Source organism: Procambarus clarkii, chromosome 1 (genome assembly GCF_040958095.1).
Source record: "Procambarus clarkii isolate CNS0578487 chromosome 1, FALCON_Pclarkii_2.0, whole genome shotgun sequence".
Taxonomy (NCBI): Eukaryota; Metazoa; Arthropoda; class Malacostraca; order Decapoda; family Cambaridae; genus Procambarus; species Procambarus clarkii.
Genome location: NC_091150.1, coordinates 30,044,241 through 30,067,808, shown reverse-complemented (window position 1 = coordinate 30,067,808; position 23,568 = coordinate 30,044,241). Strand labels below are relative to the sequence as shown.

The 23,568-nt window shown below is 43.0% G+C and overlaps 1 long non-coding RNA gene across 1 annotated transcript in view; it reads left to right on the top strand.

Moving 5' to 3' along the window:
- Positions 1–8,365: 8,365 nt before the first annotated feature.
- LOC123760967 (uncharacterized) overlaps positions 8,366–23,568 on the top strand; it is a 121,846-nt gene continuing 106,643 nt past the window's right edge. The window contains exons 1-2 of the long non-coding RNA XR_011225293.1: positions 8,366–8,686; positions 11,272–11,314. This is a non-coding gene — a long non-coding RNA (uncharacterized lncRNA). The remainder of the gene's footprint in view (positions 8,687–11,271; positions 11,315–23,568) is intronic.

The window sequence follows — 23,568 nt, the reverse complement described above, 5'->3', positions numbered from 1 at the left end:
TCCCAAACATCCCAATTTCGAGGCCTGAGCCATATTTTCGAGCCAAATTCTGGCTCTCTGCACGTATTCGCAGTTTGAAATTACGACTTTTTATACTCAACATATGGCAAGTCCTGAAAGCGGCAGTGAGTGATATTTTGTACAAACTCCCCTGCAGCTTGCGAAATATCCCAAATATCTCAATTTCGAGGCCTGAGCCATATTTTGGAGACAAATTCTGGTTCTATGTACGTATTCGCAGTTTGAAATTGCGACTTTTTTATACCCAACATATACCAAGTACTGAAAGCGGCGTTTAGTCATATATGTCACAAAGTCCCCTGCAGTTTTCAAAATATCCAAAACATCCCAATTTCGAGGCCTGAGCCATATTTTCGAGCCAAATTCTGGCTCTCTGCACGTATTTGCTGTTTTAAATTACGACTTTTTTATACCCAACATATGCCAAGTACTAAAAGGGGCGTTTGGTCACATTTGTCCCAATCCCCCCTGCAATTTTCAAAATATCCAAAACATCCCAATTTCCAGGCCTGAGCCATATTTTGGAGCCGAATTCTGGCTCTATGCACGTATTCGCAGTTTGATATTACGAATTTTTATACCCAACATATGCCAAGTCCTGAAAGCGGCAGTGAGTCACATTTTGCACAAACTCCCTTGCAGTTTTCAAAATATTCCAAACATCCCAATTTCGAGGCCTAAGCCATATTTTGGAGCCAAATTCTGGCTCAATGCACGTATTCGCAGTTTGAAATTACGACTTTTTATACCCAACATATGCCAAGTCCTGAAAGCGCCAGAGAGTGACATTTTGCACAAACTCCCCTGCAGTTTTCGAAATATCCCAAATATCCCAATTTCGAGGACTGAGCAATATTTTCGAGCCAAATCCTGGCTCTCTGCACGTATTCGTTGTTTGAAATTACGACTTTTTTATACTCAACATATGCCAAGTACTGAAAGCGGCATTTGGTCACATTTGGCTCAAACCTTCCTGCAGTTTTCAAAATATCCCAAACATCCCAATTTCGAGGCCTGAGCCATATTTGGGAGCCAAATTCAGGCTCTCTGCACGTATTCGCAGTTTGAAATTACGACTTTATATACCCAACATATGCCAAGTACTGAAAGCGGCGTTTGGTCATATTTGTCTCAAACTCCCCTGCAGTTTTCAAAATATCCCAGATATCTCAATTTCGAGGCCTGAGCCATATTTTGGAGCCAAATTCTGGCTATCTGCACGTATTCGCAGTTTGAAATTGCGACTTATTATACCCAACATATGCCAAGTACTGAAAGCATCAATGAGTCACATTTTGCACAAACTTCCCTGCAGTTTTCAAAATATCCCTAAAATCCCAATTTCAAGGCATTAGCCATATTTTGTAGCCAAATTCAGGCTCTCTGCACGTATTCGCAGTTTGAAATTACGACTTTTTATACCCAACATATGCCAAGTACTGAAAGCGGCGTTTGGTCACATTTGTCCCAAACCTCCCTGCAGTTTTCAAAATATCCCAAACATCCCAATTTCGAGGCCTGAGCCCTATTCTAGAGCCAATTTCTGGCTCTCTGCACGTTTTCGCAGTTTGATATTACGACTTTTTATACCCAACATATGCCAAGTCCTAAAAGAGGCAGTGAGTAACTTTGTGCACAAACTCCCCTGCAGTTTTCGAAATATCCCAAATATCCCAATTTCGGGGCCTGAGCTATATTTTGGAGCCAAATTCTGGCTCTCTGCACGTATTCGCTGTTTGAAATTACAACTTTTTTATACCCAACTTATGCCAAGTACTGAAAGCGGCGTTTGGTCACATTTGTCCCAATCCCCCCGGCAATTTTCAAAATATCCCAAACATCTCAATTTCGAGGCCTCAGCCATATTTTGGAGCCAAATTCTGGCTCTCTGCACGTATTCGCAGTTTGAAATTACGACTTTTTATACCTAACATATGCCAAGTACTGAAAGCAGCATTTGGTCATATTTGTCCTAAACTCCCCTGCAGTTTTCAAAATATCCCAAACATCACAATTTCTAGGCCTGAGCCATATTTTGGAGCCAAATTCTGGCTCTATGCATGTATTCGCAGTTTGAAATTACGACTTTTTATTCCCAACATATGCCATGTCCTGAAAGTGGCAGTGAGTGACATTTTACACAAAATCCCCTGCAGTTTTCGAAATATCCCAAATATCCCAATTTCGAGGCCTGAGCCATATTTTGGAGCCGAATTCTGGCTCCCTGCACGTATTCGCAGTTTGAAATTTGGACTTTTTTATACCCAACATATGCCAAGTACTGAAAGCGGCGTTTTGTCATATTTGTCCCAAACTCCCCTGCAGTTTTCAAAATATCCCAAACTTCTCAATTTCGAGGCCTGAGTCATATTTTGGAGCCAAATTCTGGCTCTCTGCACGTATTCGCAGTTTGAAATTACAACTTTTTATACCCAACATATGCCAAGTACTGAAAGCAGCGTTTGGTCACATTTGTCCCAAACCCCCCTGCAGTTTTCAAAATATCCAAAACATCCCAATTTCGAGGCCTGAGCCATATTTTGGAGCCAAATTCTGGCTCTATGCAAGTATTCGCAGTTTGAAATTACGACTTTTTATACCCAACATATGCCAAGTCCTGAAAGCGGCAGTGAGTGACATTTTGCACAAACTCTCATGCAGTTTTCGAAATATCCCAAATATCACAATTTCGAGGCCTGAGCCATATTTTGGAGCCAAATTCTGGCTCTCTGTACGTATTCGCAGTTTGAAATTACGACTTTTTATACCCAACATATGCGAAGTACTGAAAGCGGCGTTTGGTCACATTTGTCCCAAACCTCCCTGCAGTTGACAATGAGGATGGAGTTGAATCTGTAGAGTATTGGGGATAGAATTGTAGAGATAAATGTAACCTCTGCCATTAGATTAATGAGAGGTGAGGGAGCTAATGAATTAATCCTCTCGGTTCAAAAGGTGAGAAGTAGTGAACAGTGTATGATGAAGAAGAGAGTATATATGAATACCTTATGATCTAATGTTATAAAGTATGATGTTATTACAGAGTGTATTGCTGTGCCCAAGAGACAATTCACACCACCATGGGAGGATTGTAATGTAGATGTAGTAATTACTCCCTTGCAAAAGAAAAAAATGTATGAAATAGGAGAGCTGAGGGCAACATATGATTGTATAATTAGAAAATTACCTACAGAAAACACTCTACATGTATATTGTGATGGGTCAGTAGCTAGGGATGGGAAGGCAGGATGTGGAGTCTTGATCAGGGAGTACACTGACATCGGCACTGTAGATACTGTTATTGGACGCCGCTTAACTGACAGTCTCTTCAACGCAGGCTGAACTCCAAGGTGTATTAGCAGGAAGTAGGCTACAAGAAGTAGTCAAATGCGGTAAAAATGCCTGCTTCTTATTGACAGTAGAGGAGCATTAGAGTCTTTAAATAGCAGGCACCCAGTATACCAGAATATTGTGATGATAGAGTGTAGAGAGAATGTCAATAAATTAGAAAAAAACTGGGTATAAAGTAAGATTCATGTGGATCCCTTCACTTGTGGGAATACTGTTGAATGAGGTAGTTGATGAGATAGCAAAGAGAGCCACAGAAAAGTGGGTGCTTGTTTAGACCAGTGGGTGCTTGTTCAGACCAGTTGGTGTTTGTTCAGACCAGTGGGTGCTCGGTCAGACCAGTGGGTGCTTGTTCAGACCAGTGGGTGCTTGTTCAGACCAGTGGGTGTTTGTTCAGACCAGTGGGCGTTTGTTCAGACCAGTGGGTGTTTGTTCAGACCAGTGGGTGCTTGTTCAGACCAGTTGGTGTTTGTTCAGACCAGTGGGTGCTTGTTCAGACCAGTGGGTGCTTGTTCAGACCAGTGGGTGTTTGTTCAGACCAGTGGGTGCTTGTTCAGACCAGTTGGTGATTGTTCAGACCAGTGGGTGCTTGTTCAGACCAGTGGGTGTTTGTTCAGACCAGTGGGTGCTTGTTCAGACCAGTGGGTGCTTGTTCAGACCAGTGGGTGTTTGTTCAGACCAGTGGGTGTTTGTTCAGACCAGTGGGTGTTTGTTCAGACCAGTGGGTGTTTGTTCAGACCAGTGGGTGCTTGTTCAGACCAGTTGGTGTTTGTTCAGACCAGTGGGTGCTTGTTCAGACCAGTTGGTGTTTGTTCAGACCAGTGGGTGCTTGTTCAGACCAGTGGGTGTTTGTTCAGACCAGTGGGTGTTTGTGAATCTCCTCCCTACTCTCGTCTTGTCAACTCAATGAAAGTCTTCCCTTACCTAAAATAACGTCATATAATGTTAGTCTCTTCCAAATGACTGACGAAAGTTCATTCATCAAGAAGAGTTAAACTTGTTGTTGTTGTTTAAGATTCGCTACTTGGAACAAAAAGTTCCAAGTAGCACGGGCTATGGTGAGCCCGTAGTGGACTTACCTGGCACAGGAGCGGGGAAGTTAAACTGCACAAAATCACAATTATTCAAAATGACTGAGTACATGCAGTTAATCTATTCAACATTATACCATTGTATGTGAAGTTTTCACGTTAATATTCGTTGCAGTGTGTGGCTACTGCGTGAATAATATACGTAATTATATGTTCGAGGTGTTTTAAGAGCTAAATGAACTGCTGGAAGGGTTGTTCTCGAGTCGTTAGTTGCCATCTACCACTTTGCAAGAAAGTCCTAAAAGAATTTTGGGCGTTTTTACGCTTAAAGTATATCGAAACGAGTGGTAAATATTTAGATAAACCCTCAAATGATCATGAAATGACTACATTAGTAACGATTTTGATGGTAAATTGTAACGGCAACCAGACGTATCTGGTAACCCCTCCTTCACTCTGCCCTCCACCCTCAGACAACTATCACCACACTCAATGCTCCTCCGTCCTCATCTAACGTCAAATTGGCGTCAGATTACCAAAAGGAATATGCTACCAAACCTCAATCAACTATATAATTAACCTCATTAAACATTAAACTTCGGTATAAAAAGTCGTAGTTTCAAACTGCGAGTACGTGCAGAGAGCCAGAATTTGGCTCCAAAATGTGGCTCAGGCCTCGAATTTGGAATGCTTGGGTTATTTTGAAAACTGGAGGTGGGGGGGGAGGGGGCGGGGGTAAAATGTGACCCATCGCCGCTTTGAGTAATTGGCATATTTTCGGGTTTTCTGGGTGGCTGAGTTTAGTGCTCTTTTATATATATATATGATAATGCGAACAAGCCTGAATGGTCCCCAGGACTATATGCGACTGTGAGTTAGGGGTGTGAGTTTTCAGTCATATATCATAATCAATGATGTTCATAGATTTATACCTTCTCCAGAGGGTTTGCTTAGTTATCAAAGCTCATTAAACTATATGTTTCGTTCATCTAGTTCCCTTTTTAATTTATTTCTCCTTTTTGGCACATATTTTTTGAACGAGTTCAGGAATGACCCATTATTTATTTCCATTTAGGCTTATATCAAGGTCCGCTGGTGTTGGTATAGTATTGTAAGTGTTTGCTGGGGGGCATGTTGGATAGCGAGTGTTTGCTGGGGGCATGTTGGATAGCGAGTGTTTGCTGGGGGCATGTTGGATAGCGAGTGTTTGCTGGGGGCATGTTGGATAGCGAGTGTTTGCTGGGGGCATGTTGGATAGCGAGTGTTTGCTGGGGGCATGTTGGATAGCGAGTGTTTGCTGGGGGCATGTTGGATAGCGAGTGTTTGCTGGGGGCATGTTGGATAGCGAGTGTTTGCTGGGGGCATGTTGGATAGCGAGTGTTTGCTGGGGGCATGTTGGATAGCGAGTGTTTGCTGGGGGCATGTTGGATAGCGAGTGTTTGCTGGGGGCATGTTGGAGAGCGAGTGTTTGCTGGGGGCATGTTGGATAGCGAGTGTTTGCTGGGGGCATGTTGGATAGCGAGTGTTTGCTGGGGGCATGTTGGATAGCGAGTGTTTGCTGGGGGCATGTTGGATAGCGAGTGTTTGCTGGGGGCATGTTGGATAGCGAGTGTTTGCTGGGGGCATGTTGGATAGCGAGTGTTTGCTGGGGGCATGTTGGATAGCGAGTGTTTGCTGGGGGCATGTTGGATAGCGAGTGTTTGCTGGGGGCATGTTGGATAGCGAGTGTTTGCTGGGGGCATGTTGGATAGCGAGTGTTTGCTGGGGGCATGTTGGATAGCGAGTGTTTGCTGGGGGCATATTGGATAGCGAGTGTTTGCTGGGGGCCTGTTGGATAGCGAGTGTTTGCTGGGGGCATGTTGGATAGCGAGTGTTTGCTGGGGGCATGTTGGATAGCGAGTGTTTGCTGGGGGCATGTTGGATAGCGATTGTTTGCTGGGGGCATGTTGGATAGCGAGTGTTTGCTGGGGGCATGTTGGATAGCGAGTGTTTGCTGGGGGCATGTTGGATAGCGAGTGTTTGCTGGGGGCATGTTGGATAGCGAGTGTTTGCTGGGGGCATGTTGGATAGCGAGTGTTTGCTGGGGGCATGTTGGATAGCGAGTGTTTGCTGGGGGCATGTTGGATAGCGAGTGTTTGCTGGGGGCATGTTGGATAGCGAGTGTTTGCTGGGGGCATGTTGGATAGCGAGTGTTTGCTGGGGGCATGTTGGATAGCGAGTGCTTGCTGGGGGCATGTTGGATAGCGAGTGCTTGCTGGGGGCATGTTGGATAGCGAGTGTTTTTTGGGGGCATGTTGGATAGCGAGTGTTTGCTGGGGGCATGTTGGATAGCGAGTGTTTGCTGGGGGCATGTTGGATAGCGAGTGTTTGCTGGGGGCATGTTGGATAGCGAGTGTTTGCTGGGGGCATGTTGGATAGCGAGTGTTTGCTGGGGGCATGTTGGATAGCGAGTGTTTGCTGGGGGCATGTTGGATAGCGAGTGTTTGCTGGGGGCATGTTGGATAGCGAGTGTTTGCTGGGGGCATGTTGGATAGCGAATGTTTGCTGGGGGCATGTTGGATAGCGAGTGCTTGCTGGGGGCATGTTGGATAGCGAGTGTTTGCTGGGGGCATGTTGGATAGCGAGTGTTTGCTGGGGGCATGTTGGATAGCGATTGCTTGCTGGGGGCATGTTGGATAGCGAGTGCTTGCTGGGGGCATGTTGGATAGCGAGTGCTTGCTGGGGGCATGTTGGATAGCGAGTGCTTGCTGGGGGCATGTTGGATAGCGAGTGTTTGCTGGGGGCATGTTGGATAGCGAGTGCTTGCTGGGGGCATGTTGGATAGCGAGTGTTTGCTGGGGGCATGTTGGATAGCGAGTGTTTGCTGGGGGCATGTTGGATAGCGAGTGTTTGCTGGGGGCATGTTGGATAGCGAGTGTTTGCTGGGGGCATGTTGGATAGCGAGTGTTTGCTGGGGGCATGTTGGATAGCGAGTGTTTGCTGGGGGCATGTTGGATAGCGAGTGTTTGCTGGGGGCATGTTGGATAGCGAGTGTTTGCTGGGGGCATGTTGGATAGCGAGTGTTTGTTGGGTGCATGTTGGATAGCGAGTGTTTGCTGGGGGCATGTTGGATAGCGAGTGTTTGCTGGGGGCATGTTGGATAGCGAGTGTTTGCTGGGGGCATGTTGGATAGCGAGTGTTTGCTGGGGGCATGTTGGATAGCGAGTGTTTGCTGGGGGCATGTTGGATAGAGAGTGTTTGCTGGGGGCATGTTGGATAGCGAGTGTTTGCTGGGGGCATGTTGGATAGCGAGTGTTTGCTGGGTGCATGTTGGATAGCGAGTGTTTGCTGGGGGCATGTTGGATAGCGAGTGTTTGCTGGGGGCATGTTGGATAGCGAGTGTTTGCTGGGGGCATGTTGGATAGCGAGTGTTTGCTGGGGGCATGTTGGAAGGATTGGGCTATAGGAAGGATTGTGCTACAGGAAAGATTGGGCTATAGGTAAGATTGGGCTACTGGAAGGATTGGGCTATAGGAAGGATTGGGCTACAGGTAAGATTGGGCTACAGGAAGGATTGGGCTACAGGCAGGATTGGGCTACAGGAAGGATTGGGGTACAGGCAGGATTGGGCTACAGGAAGGATTGGGGTACAGGCAGGATTGGGCTACAGGAAGGATTGGGCTACAGGCAGGATTGGGCTACAGGAAGGATTGGGGTACAGGTAGGATTGGGCTACATCTCCAAATGTATATTTGCCAGATAATTTGGCATTAAAAACAAAACGCATATATTATTGTTTAGACTAAATCCACTACTCATTACTTTTCTGAAGTTGTCGTATATACACTACAAAATCTGCGTGTAAATCACGACAATTAAAAAGTAATGAAAAATGTGACAGTGTCAGACCACGAAGGAAGAATTGAAACAGGAATTTCCTTAAGTATTTTCGTATTTAATAATACATCTTCAGAAGGGTGTTTCAATTCTTCCTTCGAGGTCTGACACTGTCACTACAGAACATGAATGTATTTAAACGTTGCAATGAATAATGAGAGCAATCATTATATGGATGGCGTAATAACAGGGGAGCAGTAGCGCCTCTGGTGGTCAGATGCTTAACTGTATTAGAGGTTGACAGTTTAGATATTATGGTGAAGTAAGGGTGAGTGGCGCGTCTGGGAGTCCCGCTTCTTAACGTGTGGCTCAGTTGTCGACCAGCCGCCGCCTGGCAAGGGTCATGTTGATTACTAGTGTGCAAATAAATTTGTGTTGCAGATATCTTTATATAGAAAGGATTGTTCGGGGTATGTTTTATGTTGTTATTCCTTATTATTTTGTATATTTTATGTATTTAAACAAAATATAGAGGAGATTGTCAGGTGGCAGCAGCCATAGGTGTACCCGCTAGTTAAGTCATTAGGGCGCTTGTGGTGGCCTTAATAGCCATGCCAGTAGCTAGCCATCAATCTTGAGGTTATCTTTAGATGATTTCGGGGCTTAGCGTCCCCGCTGCCCGGTCCTCGACCAGGCCTTCTTTTTCTTACACATCCCCAGGAAGCAGCCCGTAGCAGCTGCCTAACTCCAGGTACTTATTTACTGATAGGTGAACAGGTTCATCAGGGTGAAAGAAAGTGGCCATTTATTTCAGCCTCCACCTGGGATCGAACCCGGAACCTCAGGATTACGAATCCGAAGCACTGTCCACTCGGCTGTCAGGCACCTTAAAACAACCCAAAGAGAGACCTTCGACATATTTTGATGAAAATCTGAATGAAACTAGAAATTTTGGCCACAGATTGTGTGAAGATGGTGGTGGGGGGGGGGGGGAGGATTAGGGGAGTGCAGGTTAGTACGATGAGCATGATTCAGAATGATGGAAGGAGAAGGGCTCGTATGATGAATTGACTTAAGGGCCACCATCTACAGTGGCCTCGACGGGGACAGGACGGCGGCGCCTTGTCAAAGGTCAGCCTTCCTACTCCCCCCCCCCCTCTTATTTTTATTGAAGATTTGTCGTGTGTATATTGTGAACAAGAGGAATGACTCGGCATTTACGACTTGAGTGGTTGAGCGGGTTCATGGATTAATTCCCCAATATGAGAGGAACAACACACCTATTTTCTGTGTTACGTTGTGGCTTGTTGAGCTTGAAGCTGTTGTCCAGCCTGTCTATGTCAAATATTGCATTTTAGAGAAGTGGTCTGTATTAATAGCCTCCAATTTGGTCAGTATTATCATTTTTTTTTGTTTAATTTGTAATACTGACCAAGTTGGAGGTTATAAATACAAAGCACTTCTCTAAAAGACTTTACAAAGTATAAAGCAATGCATTAAAATAGTATTACAAAGGCCTCGGCTGTTATTTATTTATTTATATATCTACAAGAAGTTACATTGGGTTTCTGAGAGTACATAGCATGATGTGTTTACATTCTTGTAAAGCCACTAATACGCATAGCGCTTCGGGCAGGGCCTTAATCTAACAGATAATATTAAGGAGGTAATTTCTAGGAAAATTTCTAGGGTAATCTATCAAACTCTATAACAATTTAAACATTTATAGTGTTAGTCCTTCAAAGATTCGTGGTAGTGACAGTTGAACAAGTTCTGGCATGATTGTTGTTGCTGTCTTGAACTTTCTCCAAAGCGGAAAATCATTGATGTGTTTTTGAAGTGAAGTTTCCATATTAGGACACAGTAGGCCAGATGGGACCACAACAGAGACTCGTACAGTTGAATATTCAATGTTGTTCGTTTAAGTCAAAGATTCGTTTAACTATTCTTAAGGATTGTTTTCATATTAACTGAGTCCCAGATGTTCAATGGCTGGTACATCATAACTCCTAGGTAATATTGACTTAAATTTACCAGAGGGCCACCATTTCTCCATAGTGCCCTCTACGGCAACAGGAAGCCGGCGGCTTGTCAAAGGTTCCCCTACGGTTCCTGAGGAGTTTGTCTATATGTATTTTGAGTGCGCAAACTGCTGCATTATGACATTAAAGGTAGTTTGATAATATGCACAACGTGTCTTGTAGCTAAGCTAAAGGTGACTTGTAATGTTTAGCAACAAGTCACCCTAGATTGTTTAGTGTGTTGACGACGACGTTTCGGTCCTGGACCACTCTCAAGTCCACTTGAGAATGGTCCAGGACGGACCGAAGCGTCGTCATCCCTTCACCTGCTAGTGTGTGGTCTGGTCAAACTACTTCAGCCACGATATTGTGACTCATCGCCTGCACTTAGTGTGTTAACGACTAGGGCGATGGAGTGGTCATATCAGGATGGCAATTGTGCAAATAAATGTGGAAGATAATTGTTTCCATCTTGTTTACTCTGCGATATAAAATGGTTTCACCTGTAAATGTTTATTTTTGACAATGTAACCACTAGACTTCTAACGTTGGTTTGGTGCTCATGGACCATATACTGTACTTGAGAGGTTTTAAGCATGTTGTTTATATAATTTAGGCCAATACACAGCTAAATAAATGAATAATACACAGTACGTTTATCTAAGATTAGCTAAAGGTTTGTTTTTAGTGGAAAACCCTATTAAGATAATGTGTTTCTATGTAACTTTAAAAGAACATTGATGCTTTACCATAGCCTCATGAGTCCAAGACAAAAATGTATTCCGTTAGGCTATTGCAGTCTTGCCTACTCGCTATTGTTGTTACAATCTGTAATTAATCTCCATTGCAGTTTCACCTTTTCCAGTGATTGGTTCCAGTGTTCTTGAAATTCATAATTATATTTTCCTACTCGATTGTATTTGAAATAAACTGTTTATACTTACCCTGGTGCTACATAGCCTTCCTGGTTTGGTGCATTCTTTTGATAATTACTTATACTTGCCCTAAATATATGTAAAAAATATTTTTTTCAGAAGTGTGACACGTGTGGACAAGTGTTGGATCAGAGGAGTCAAGGTAAAGTGCTTATTTAACAACTAGTTCTGGGGAGGAGCGGGTGGAACTAGATGGACGTAGAAAACTTCACATTCTTGTTACACTAACACTGGTTTGCGCCTCGGAGAGGCTGCAGGACCCAGTAAGTTCAGTAGAACTTCGGTTTCAACTCCTTTTGACCATGTCGTAGCTCAGTCGATTACAGGAGCGTCTGGGATGCTCTCGGATGCAGGTTTGAATCCTCGTCCCGGCCCTTATGGATTTGTACACTCTTGTTAGCAGGCTGAGAGCTTTTCTTTCCCATAGATTTATTTATAGAAGAGTTAGCAATAAGTCGGCTGGGTTTATTAACGTATTGTTTTTAGGTCCCATTTAGATTATGCAGTTCAGTTTTGATCGCCATACTAAAGAATGGACATAATTCACTAGAACACGTCAGTTAGGATGACAAAGTTAATCCCGTAAATTAGAAAGCTTCCGTATAAAGAGATGTTGGAAAAAACCTTAACTTGACATGATTGAAGAGTACAAGTGGATGAATGGGCATAACAAGGAAGCTATTGATAAAGCTTTAAATGAAGATAAGTTCATATTTAGGAAATACCTGGTAAATACTGGTTTGGTAACTGGGTTGTGGATTTGTGGAACAAATTACTGGATCTTGTGCAGACGACGAGTCACAATAACGTGGCTGAAGTATGTTGACCAGACCACACACTAGAAGGTGAAGGGACGACGACGTTTCGGTCCGTCCTGGACCATTCTCAAATCGATTGTGGTTCATACTACTGGATCACTGGATCCATATTACTGGATCATAATAGGCATAGGAATCTTCGATAGGTTGAAGCTTAGGTTAGACGTATATGAATGAGTGTAGGTGGATATAAATAGGAAGTGCCACGTGCAGGACAATAGGTCATCTGCAGTTTCTTGACTTACGTTCTACTAGTTTACACTCAGAACGCGACTCTCCAATCAGCTTACATCTGTATCCTCAATTGCTGCTAGGTGATCAAGGGCGAACATTTAACCTTGAATGTTTAATACAACCAAATGATGGGTAGCAAAGATGTATGGTAAGGAAAAAGCTGGGTAGTGAGGCAAGTTTTGGGGTAGTGAGGACTTAGAATATTGTTCAATGTGGGTGACAAAGACTTGCTGTGAAGAGTAGGTAAAGAATAAATTGAGAGATAGGAGAATTATCTCAAGAACCTTAAGAAGAATTATCTTCAGACTTGGACTGGCTGGCATATGCATTATATCTCATTAATGCATATGCCAGGGGGGGGGAGATCTCCCCAAAGGCATAAACTGCTAGGTCAGGTCATCCACAACCCATATCCAATGACTCCAAGGTCATGGGTAGCTTGACCTTCCCATGAAGTTGGAGGATTGTTGTTGGGTTTGTGGATTTGGAATGAGGGAAGAGGCGGGCTGGATGAGGCAGTTTATGTCTTGGGAAATATTTGTAATCATTTCATTTAGAGATGACTGTGAGCAGAAATGACACGCTATAGTAGTCATTTATAGTGAAGATGATAATGTATTTTCCAAATGAGAAAAAATTATGCGTGGCGAAAACTTAAGTTGAGATAAAAGTATGTTGTAAACAGCTCTACAATAAAATATTTAATTGTGGAAGAGATTCCCGCCCGAAAGGTCGGCCATCTTACCGCGCAGATTGAACGCTCCTGGCTGGACTTTCTTTCCACACCTCGCCTGGAGCTCATCTTTGAATTCAGCTGGCTTTTTTGGGCCAGTGTGTGCTCACTGCAGCTACCCTGGGGCTCACAGCACCGGGGGAGGCCGGAGCCTCCCTAATGGACGCCCTATTTTGGAGCCAAATTCTGGCTCTATGCACTTATTCGCAGTTTGATATTACGACTTTTATACCCAAAATATGCCAAGTGCTGAAAGCGGCGTTTGGTCACATTTGTCCCAATCCCCCATGCAGTTTTCAAAATATCCCAAACAATCCCAGTTTCGAGTCATAAGCCATATTTTGGAGCCAAATTCAGGCTCTCTGCACGTATTCGCAGTTCGAAATTCCGACTTTTTATACGCAACATATGCCAAGTACTGAAAGCGGCAGAGAGACATTTTGCACAAACTCCCCTGCAGTTTTCAAAATATCCCAAACATCCCAATTTCGAGGCCTGAGCCATATTTTGGAGCCAAATTCAGGCTCTCTGTACGTATTCACAGTTGAAATTACGACTTATATACCCAACATATGCCAAGTACTGAAAGCGGCGTTTGGTCACATTTGTCCCAAACCTCCCTGCAGTTTTCAAAATATCCCAAATATCCCAATTTCGAGGCCTGAGCCATATTTTGGAAACAAGTTCTGGCTCTCTGCACGTATTCGCAGTTTAAAATTACAACTTTTTTATACCCAAACATATGCCAAGTACTGAAAGCGGCGTTTGGTCACATTTTTCCGAAACCTCCCTCCAGTTTTCAAAATATCCCCAAACATCCCAATTTCGAGGCCTGAGCCATATTTTGGAGCCAAATTCTGGCTCTATGCACGTATTCGCAGTTTGATATTACTACCTTTTATACCCAACATATGCCAAGTACTGGACACGGCAGTGAGTCACATTTTGCACAAACTCCCCTGCAGTTTTCAAAATATCCCAAACATCCCAATTTCGAGGCCTGAGCAATATTTTGGAGCCAAATTCTGGCTCTGTGCACGTATTCGCAGTTCGAAATTCCGACTTTTTATACGCAACATATGCCAAGTACTAAAAGCGGCAGAGAGACATTTTGCACAAACTCCCCTGCAGTTTTCAAAATATCCCAAACATCCCAATTTCGAGGCCTGAGCCATATTTTGGAGCCAAATTCAGGCTCTCTGTACGTATTCGCAGTTTGAAATTACGACTTTTTATACCCAACATATGCAAGTACGGAAAGCGGCGTTTGGTCACATTTGTCCCAGTCCCCCCTGCAGTTTTCAAAATATCCCAAACATCCCAATTTCGAGGCCTGAGCCATATTTTGGAAACAAATTCTGGCTCTCTGCATGTATTCGCAGTTTAAAATTACAACTTTTTATACCCAACATATGCCAAGTACTGAAAGCGGCGTTTGGTCACATTTTTCCGAAACCTCCCCCAGTTTTCAAAATATCCCAAACATCCCAATTTCGAGGCCTGAGCCATATTTTGGAGCCAAATTCTGGCTCTATGCACGTATTCGCAGTTTGATATTACTACCTTTTATACCCAACATATGCCAAGTACTGGACACGGCAGTGAGTCACATTTTGCACAAACTCCCCTGCAGTTTTCAAAATATCCCAAACATCCCAATTTCGAGGCCTGAGCAGTATTTTGGAGCCAAATTCTGGCTCTCTGTACGTATTCGCAGTTTCATATTACGAATTTTATACCCAACATATGCCAAGTCCTGAAAGCAGCAATTAGTAAGATTTTGCACAAACTCCTCTGCAGTTTTCAAAATATCCCTAGCATCCCAATTTCGAGGCCTGAGCCATATTTTGGAGCCAAATTTTGGCTCTCTGCACGTATTCGCAGTTTCATATTACGAATTTTATACCCAACATATGCCAAGTACTGAAACGGCAGTGAGTCACATTTTGCACAAACTCCCCTACAGTTTTCAAAATACCAAATATCCTAATTTCGAGGCCTGAGCCATATTTTGGAGCCAAATTCTGGCTCTCTGCAAGTATTCGCAGTTTGAAATTGCGACTTTTTATACCCAATATATGCCAAGTGCTGAAAGCGGCGTTTGGTCACATTTGTCCCAAATCTCCCTCCAGTATTCAAAATATCACAAACATCCCAATTTCGAGGCCTGAGCCATATTTTGGAGCCAAATTCTGGCTCTCTACATGTATTCGCAGTTTGATATTACGACTTTTTATACCCAACATATGCCAAGTCCTGAAAGCGGCAGTGAGTCACATTTTGCACAAACTCCCCTGCAGTTTTCGAAATATCTCAAATATCCCAATTTCGAGGCCTGAGCCATATTTTGGAGCCAAATTCAGGCTCTCTGTTCGTATTCGCAGTTTGAAGTTACGACTTTTTATACCCAACATATGCTAAGTACTGAAAGCGGCGTTTGGTCACATTTGTCCCAAACCTCCCTCCAGTTTTCAAAATATCCAAACATCCCAATTTCGAGGCCTGAGCCAAATTCTGGCTCTATGCACGTTATCGCAGTTTGATATTACGACTTTTTATACCCAACATATGCCAAGTCCTGAAAGCCGCAATGAGTCACATTTTGCACAAACTCCTTTGCAGTTTTCGAAAAATCCCAAATATCCCAATTTCGAGGCCTGAGCCATATTTTGGAGTCAAATTCTGGCTCTCTGCACTTATTCGCAGTTTTAAGTTACGAATTTTTATACCCAACATATGCCAAGTACTGAAAGCGGCGTTTGGTCACATTTGTCCCAAACCTCCTCCAGTTTTCAAAATATCCCAAACATCCCAATTTCGAGGCCTGAGTCATATTTTGGAGCCAAATTCTGGCTCTATGCAAGCATTCGCAGTTTGATATTACGACTTTTTATACCAACATATGCCAAGTACTGATCGGCAGTGAGTCACATTTTGCACAAACTCCCCTGCAGTTTTCAAAATATCCCAAACATCCCAATTTCGAGGCCTGAGCCATATTTTGGAGCCAAATTCTGGCTCTCTGTACGTATTCGCAGTTTGAATTACGACTTTTTATACCCAACATATGCCAAGTACTGAAAGCGGCGTTTGGTCACATTTGTCCCACCCCCTGCAGTTTTCAAAATATCCCAAACATCCCAATTTCGAGGCCTGAGCCATATTTTGGAGCCAAATTCAGGCTCTCTGCACGTATTCGCAGTTTGAAATTACGACTTTTTATACCCAACATATGCCAAGTACTGAAAGCGGCGTTTGGTCACATTTGTCCCAAACCTCCTGCAGTTTTCAAAATATCCCAAATATCCCAATTTCGAGGCCTGAGCCATATTTTGGAGCCAAATTCTGGCTCTCTGCAGTATTCGCAGTTTAAATTACAACTTTTTATACCCAACATATGCCAAGTACTGAAAGCGGCGTTTGGTCACATTTTCCGAAAACTCCCTCCAGTTTTCAAAATATCCCAAACATCCCAATTTCGAGGCCTGAGCCATATTTTGGAGCCAAATTCTGGCTCTATGCACGTATTCGCAGTTTGATATTACGACTTTTTATACCCAACATATGCCAAGTACTGAAAGCGGCAGTGAGTCACATTTTGCACAAACTCCCTGCAGTTTTCAAAATATCCCAAACATCCCAATTTCGAGGCCTGAGCATATTTTGGAGCCAAATTCTGGCTCTCTGCGTATTCGCAGTTTGATATTACGATTTTATACCCAACATATGCCAAGTCCTGAAAGCGGCGTAGTCACATTTTGCACAAACTCCCTCTGCAGTTTTCAAAATATCCCAAACATCCCAATTTCGAGGCCTGAGCCATATTTTGGAGCCAAATTTGGCTCTCTGCACGTATTCGCAGTTTATATTACGATTTTATACCCAACATATGCCAAGTACTGAAAGCGGCGTGGTCACATTTTGCACAAACTCCCTGCAGTTTTCAAAATACCAAATATCCAATTTCGAGGCCTGAGCCATATTTTGGAGCCAAATTCTGGCTCTCTGCAGTATTCGCAGTTTGAAATTAGACTTTTTATACCCAACATATGCCAAGTACTGAAAGCGGCGTTTGGTCACATTTGCCAAACTCCCTGCAGTTTCAAAATATCCAAACATCCCAATTTCGAGGCCTGAGCCATATTTTGGAGCCAAATTCTGGCTCTCTACATGTATTCGCAGTTTGAATTACGACTTTTTATACCCAACATATGCCAAGTACTGAAAGCGGCGTTTGGTCACATTTGCACAAACCCCTGCAGTTTTCAAAATATCAAACATCCCAATTTCGAGGCCAGAGCCATATTTTGGAGCCAAATTCAGGCTCTCTGTTCGTATTCGCAGTTTGAAGTTACGACTTTTTATACCCAACATATGCTAAGTACTGAAAGCGGCGTTTGGTCACATTTGTCCCAAACCTCCCTCCAGTTTTCAAAATATCCAAAACATCCCAATTTCGAGGCCTGAGCCATATTTTGGAGCCAAATTCTGGCTCTATGCACGTTATCGCAGTTTGATATTACGACTTTTTATACCCAACATATGCCAAGTCCTGAAAGCCGCAATGAGTCACATTTTGCACAAACTCCTTTGCAGTTTTCGAAAATCCAAATATCCCAATTTCGAGGCTCTGAGCCATATTGTGGAGTCAAATTCTGGCTCTCTGCACTTATTCGCAGTTTTAAGTTACGAATTTTTATACCCAACATATGCAAGTACTAAAGCGGCGTTTGGTCACATTTGTCCCAAACCTCCCCTCCAGTTTTCAAAATATCCCAAACATCCCAATTTCGAGGCCTGAGCCATATTTTGGAGCCAAATTCTGGCTCTATGCACGTATTCGCAGTTTGAATTACGACTTTTTATACCAACATATGCCAAGTCCTGAAGCGGCAGTGAGTCACATTTTGCACAAACTCCCTGCAGTTTTCAAAATATCCCAAACATCCCAATTTCGAGGCCTGAGCCATATTTTGGAGCCAAATTCTGGCTCTCTGCACGTATTCGCAGTTTGAAATTACGACTTTTTATACCCAACATATGCCAAGTACTGAAAGCGGCGTTTGGTCACATTTGCACCCCCTGCAGTTTTCAAAATATCCCAAACATCCCAATTTCGAGGCCTGAGCCATATTTTGGAGCCAAATTGGCTCTCTGTACGTATTCGCAGTTTGAAATTACGACTTTTTATACCCAACATATGCCAAGTACTGAAAGCGGCGTTTGGTCACATTTGTCCCAAACCTCCTGCAGTTTTCAAAATATCCCAAATATCCCAATTTCGAGGCCTGAGCCATATTTTGGAGCCAAATTCTGGCTCTCTGCACGTATTCGCAGTTTAAATTACGACTTTTTATACCCAACATATGCCAAGTACTGAAAGCGGCGTTTGGTCACATTTTCCAAACCTCCCTCCAGTTTTCAAAATATCCCAAACATCCCAATTTCGAGGCCTGAGCCATATTTTGGAGCCAAATTCTGGCTCTATGCACGTATTCGCAGTTTGATATATTACGACTTTTTATACCCAACATATGCCAAGTACTGAACGGCAGTGAGTCACATTTTGCACAAACTCCCCTGCAGTTTTCAAAATATCCCAAACATCCCAATTTCGAGGCCTGAGCATATTTTGGAGCCAAATTCTGGCTCTCTGTACGTATTCGCAGTTTATATTACGACTTTTTATACCCAACATATGCCAAGTACTGAAAGCGGCTTGGTCACATTTGCACAAACTCCTCTGCAGTTTTCAAAATATCCCAAACATCCCAATTTCGAGGCCTGAGCCATATTTTGGAGCCAAATTTGGCTCTCTGCACGTATTCGCAGTTTGATATTACGATTTTATACCCAACATATGCCAAGTACTGAAACGGCAGTGAGTCACATTTTGCACAAACTCCCCAGTTTTCAAAATATCCCAAATATCCCAATTTCGAGGCCTGAGCCATATTTTGGAGCCAAATTCTGGCTCTCTGCAACGTATTCGCAGTTTGAATTACGACTTTTTATACCCAACATATGCCAAGTACTGAAAGCGGCGTTTGGTCACATTTGTCCCAAACCTCCCTCCAGTTTTCAAAATATCCCAAACATCCCAATTTCGAGGCCTGAGCCATATTTTGGAGCCAAATTCTGGCTCTCTGCATGTATTCGCAGTTTGATATTACGACTTTTTATACCCAACATATGCCAAGTCCTGAAAGCGGCAGTGAGTCACATTTTGCACAAACTCCCTGCAGTTTTCGAAATATCCCAAATATCCCAATTTCGAGGCCTGAGCCATATTTTGGAGCCAAATTCAGGCTCTCTGTCGTATTCGCAGTTTGAAGTTACGACTTTTTATACCCAACATATGCAAGTACTGAAAGCGGCGTTTGGTCACATTTGTCCCAAACCTCCCTCCAGTTTTCAAAATATCCCAAACATCCCAATTTCGAGGCCTGAGCCATATTTTGGAGCCAAATTCTGGCTCTATGCACGTATTCGCAGTTTGATATTACGACTTTTTATACCCAACATATGCCAAGTCCTGAAAGCGCATGAGTCACATTTTGCACAAACTCCTGCAGTTTTCGAAAAATCCCAAATATCCCAATTTCGAGGCCTGAGCCATATTTTGGAGCCAAATTCTGGCTCTCTGCACGTATTCGCAGTTTAAGTTACGATTTTTATACCCAACATATGCCAAGTACTGAAAGCGGCGTTTGGTCACATTTGTCCCAAACCTCCCTCCAGTTTTCAAAATATCCCAAACATCCCAATTTCGAGGCCTGAGCCATATTTTGGAGCCAAATTCTGGCTCTATGCAGTATTCGCAGTTTGATATTACGACTTTTTATACCAACATATGCCAAGTCCTGAAGCGGCAGTGAGTCATTTTGCACAAACTCCCCTGCAGTTTTCGAAATATCCCAAATATCCCAATTTCGAGGCCTGAGCCATATTTTGGAGCCAAATTCTGGCTCTCTGCACGTATTCGCAGTTTTAAGTTACGACTTTTTATACCCAACATATGCCAAGTACTGAAAGCGGCGTTTGGTCACATTTGTCCCAAACCTCCCTCCAGTTTTCAAAATATCCCAAACATCCCAATTTCGAGGCCTGAGCCATATTTTGGAGCCAAATTCTGGCTCTATGCACGTATTCGCAGTTTGATATTACGACTTTTTATACCCAACATATGCCAAGTCCTGAAAGCGGCAATGAGTCACATTTTGCAAAACTCCCTGCAGTTTTCGAAAAATCCCAAATATCCCAATTTCGAGGCCTGAGCCATATTTTGGAGCCAAATTCTGGCTCTCTGCACTTATTCGCAGGTTAAGTACAACTTTTTATACCAACATATGCCAAGTTACTGAAAGCGGCGTTGGTCACATTTGTCCCAACCTCCCTCCAGTTTTCAAAATATCCCAAACATCCCAATTTCGAGGCCTGAGTCATATTTTGGAGCCAAATTCTGTCTCTATTGCAAGTATTCGCAGGTTTGATATTACGACGTTTTATACCCAACATATGCCAAGTACTGAAAGCGGCAGTGAGTCACATTTTGCACAAACTCTCCTGCAGTTTTCAAAATATCCCAAACATCCCAATTTCGAGGCCTGAGCAATATTTTGGAGCCAAATTCTGGCTCTCTGCATGTATTCGCAGTTTAAATTACGAATTTTTATACCCAACATATGCCAAGTTCCTGAAAGCGGCGTTTGCTCATAATTGTCCCAAAGTCCCTTGCAGTTTTCAAAATATCCCAAATATCCCTATTTCGAGGCCTGAGCCATATTTTGCAGCCAAATTCTTGCTATCTGCACATATTTGCAATTTGAAATTACGACTTTTTTATACCCAACATCTGCGGAGTACTGAAAGCCGGGTTGGTCACATTTTGCACAAACTCCCCTGTAGTTTTCAAAATATCACAAACATCCAATATCGAGGCCTGAGCCATATTTGGAGCCAAATTCTGGCTCTCTGCACGTATTCGCAGATTGATATTACGACTTTTTATACCAACATATGCCAAGTACTGAAAGCAGGCGTTGGTCACATTTGTCCCAATCACCCCTGCAGTTTTCAAAATATCCCAAACATCCCAATTTCGAGGCCTGAGCCATATTTTGGAGCCAAATTCTGGCTCTCTGCACGTATTCGCAGTTTAAATTACGACTTTTTATACCCAACATATGCAAGTACTGAAAGCGGCGTTTGTCACATTTTGCACAAACTCCCTGCAGTTTTCAAAATATCCAAACATCCCAATTCGAGGCCTGAGCCATATTTTGGAGCCAAATTCTCTCTCTCTACGTATTCGCAGTTTGATATTACGACTTTTTATACCCAACATATGCAAGTACTGAAAGCGGCGTTTGGTCACATTTTGCACAAACTCCCTGCAGTTTTCAAAATATCCCAAACATCCCAATTTCGAGGCCTGAGCATATTTTGGAGCCAAATTTGGCTCTCTGCACGTATTCGCAGTTTTAAATTACGACTTTTTATACCCAACATATGCCAAGTCCTGAAAGCGGCAATGAGTCACATTTTGCACAAACTCCCTGCAGTTTTCAAAATATCCCAAATATCCCAATTTCGAGGCCTGAGCCATATTTTGGAGCCAAATTCTGGCTCTCTACGTATTCGCAGTTTAATTACGACTTTTTATACCCAACATATGCCAAGTACTGAAAGCGGCGTTTGGTCATATTTGTCCCAAACTCCCTGCAGTTTTCAAAATATCCCAAACATCCCAATTTCGAGGCCTGAGCCATATTTTGGAGCCAAATTCTGGCTCTCTGCACGTATTCGCAGTTTGATATTAGATATTACGACTTTTTATACCAACATATGCCAAGTCCTGAAAGCGGCAGTGAGTCACATTTTGCACAAACTCCCTGCAGTTTCGAAATATCCCAAATATCCCAATTTCGAGGCCTGAGCCATATTTTGGAGCCAAATTCTGGCTCTATGCACGTATTCGCAGTTTGAAATTGCGACTTTTTATACCCAACATATGCCAAGTACTGAAAGGGTGTTTGGTCACATTTGTCACAAACCTCCCTGCAGTTTTCAAAATATCCCTAATATCCCAATTTCGAGGCCTGAGCCATATTTTGGAGCCAAATTCAGGCTCTCTATACGTATTCGCAGTTTGAAATTACGACTTTTTATACCCAACATATCCAAGTACTGAAAGCGGCGTTTGGTCACATTTGTCCCAAACCTCCCTCCAGTTTTCAAAATATCCCAAACATCCCAATTTCGAGGCCTGAGCCATATTTTGGAGCCAAATTCTGGCTCTGTGCACGTATTCGCAGTTTGATATTACGACTTTTTATACCCAACATATGCCAAGTCCTGAAAGCGCATGAGTCACATTTTGCACAAACTCCTTTGCAGTTTTCGAAAAATCCCAAATATCCCAATTTCGAGGCCTGAGCCATATTTTGGAGCCAAATTCTGGCTCTCTGCACGTATTCGCAGTTTTAAGTTACGACTTTTTATACCCAACATATGCCAAGTACTGAAAGCGGCGTTTGGTCACATTTGTCCCAAACCACCCTAAAGTTTTCAAAATATCCCAAACATCCCAATTTCGAGGCTCTGAGCCATATTTTGGAGCCAAATTCTGTCTCTATTCACGTATTCGCAGTTTGATATTACGACTTTTATACCCAACATATGCCATGTGCCGTAAGCGGCAGTGAGTCACATTTTCCACAAACTCCCATGCAGTTTTCGAAATATCCCAAATATCCCAATTTTGATGCCTGAGCCATATTTTGGAGCCAAATTCTGGCTCTCTGCCACGTATTCGCAGTTTTTAAGTTACGACTTTTATACCCAACATATGCCAAGTACTGAAAGCGGCGTTTGGTCACATTGTCCCCAAACCTCCCTCCAGTTTTCAAAATATCACAAACATCCCAATTTCGAGGCCTGAGCCATATTTTGGAGCTAAATTCTGGCTCTCTACATGTATTCGCAGTTTGATATACGACTTCTTATACCAACATATGCAAGTCCTGGAAGCAGCAGTGAGTCACATTTTGCACAAACTCCCCTGCAGTTTTCGAAATATCCCAAATATCCCAATTTCGAGGCCTGAGCCATATTTTGGAGCCAAATTCAGGCTCTCTGTACGTATTCGCAGTTTGAAGTTACGACTTTTTATACCCAACATATGCTAAGTACTGAAAGCGGGTGTTTGGTCACATTTGTCCCAACCTCCCTCCAGTTTTCAAAATATCCCAAACATCCCAATTTCGAGGTGTGAAACCCATATTTTTGGAGCCAAAATTCAGGCTCTATGCAGGTATTCGCAGTTTGATATTACGACTTTTTATACCCAACATATGCCAAGTCCTGAAAGCCGCAATGAGTCACATTTTGCACCAAACTCCTTTGCAGTTTTTCGAAAAATCCCAAATATCCCAATTTCGAGGCCTGAGCTATATTTTTGCAACCAAATTCTGGCTCTCTGCATGTATTCGCAGTTTGATATTACGACTTTTTTATACCCAACATATGCCAAGTACTGAAAGCGGCAGTGAGTTACATTTGCACAAACTTCCCTGCAGTTTTCAAAATATCCCAAACATCCAAATTTCG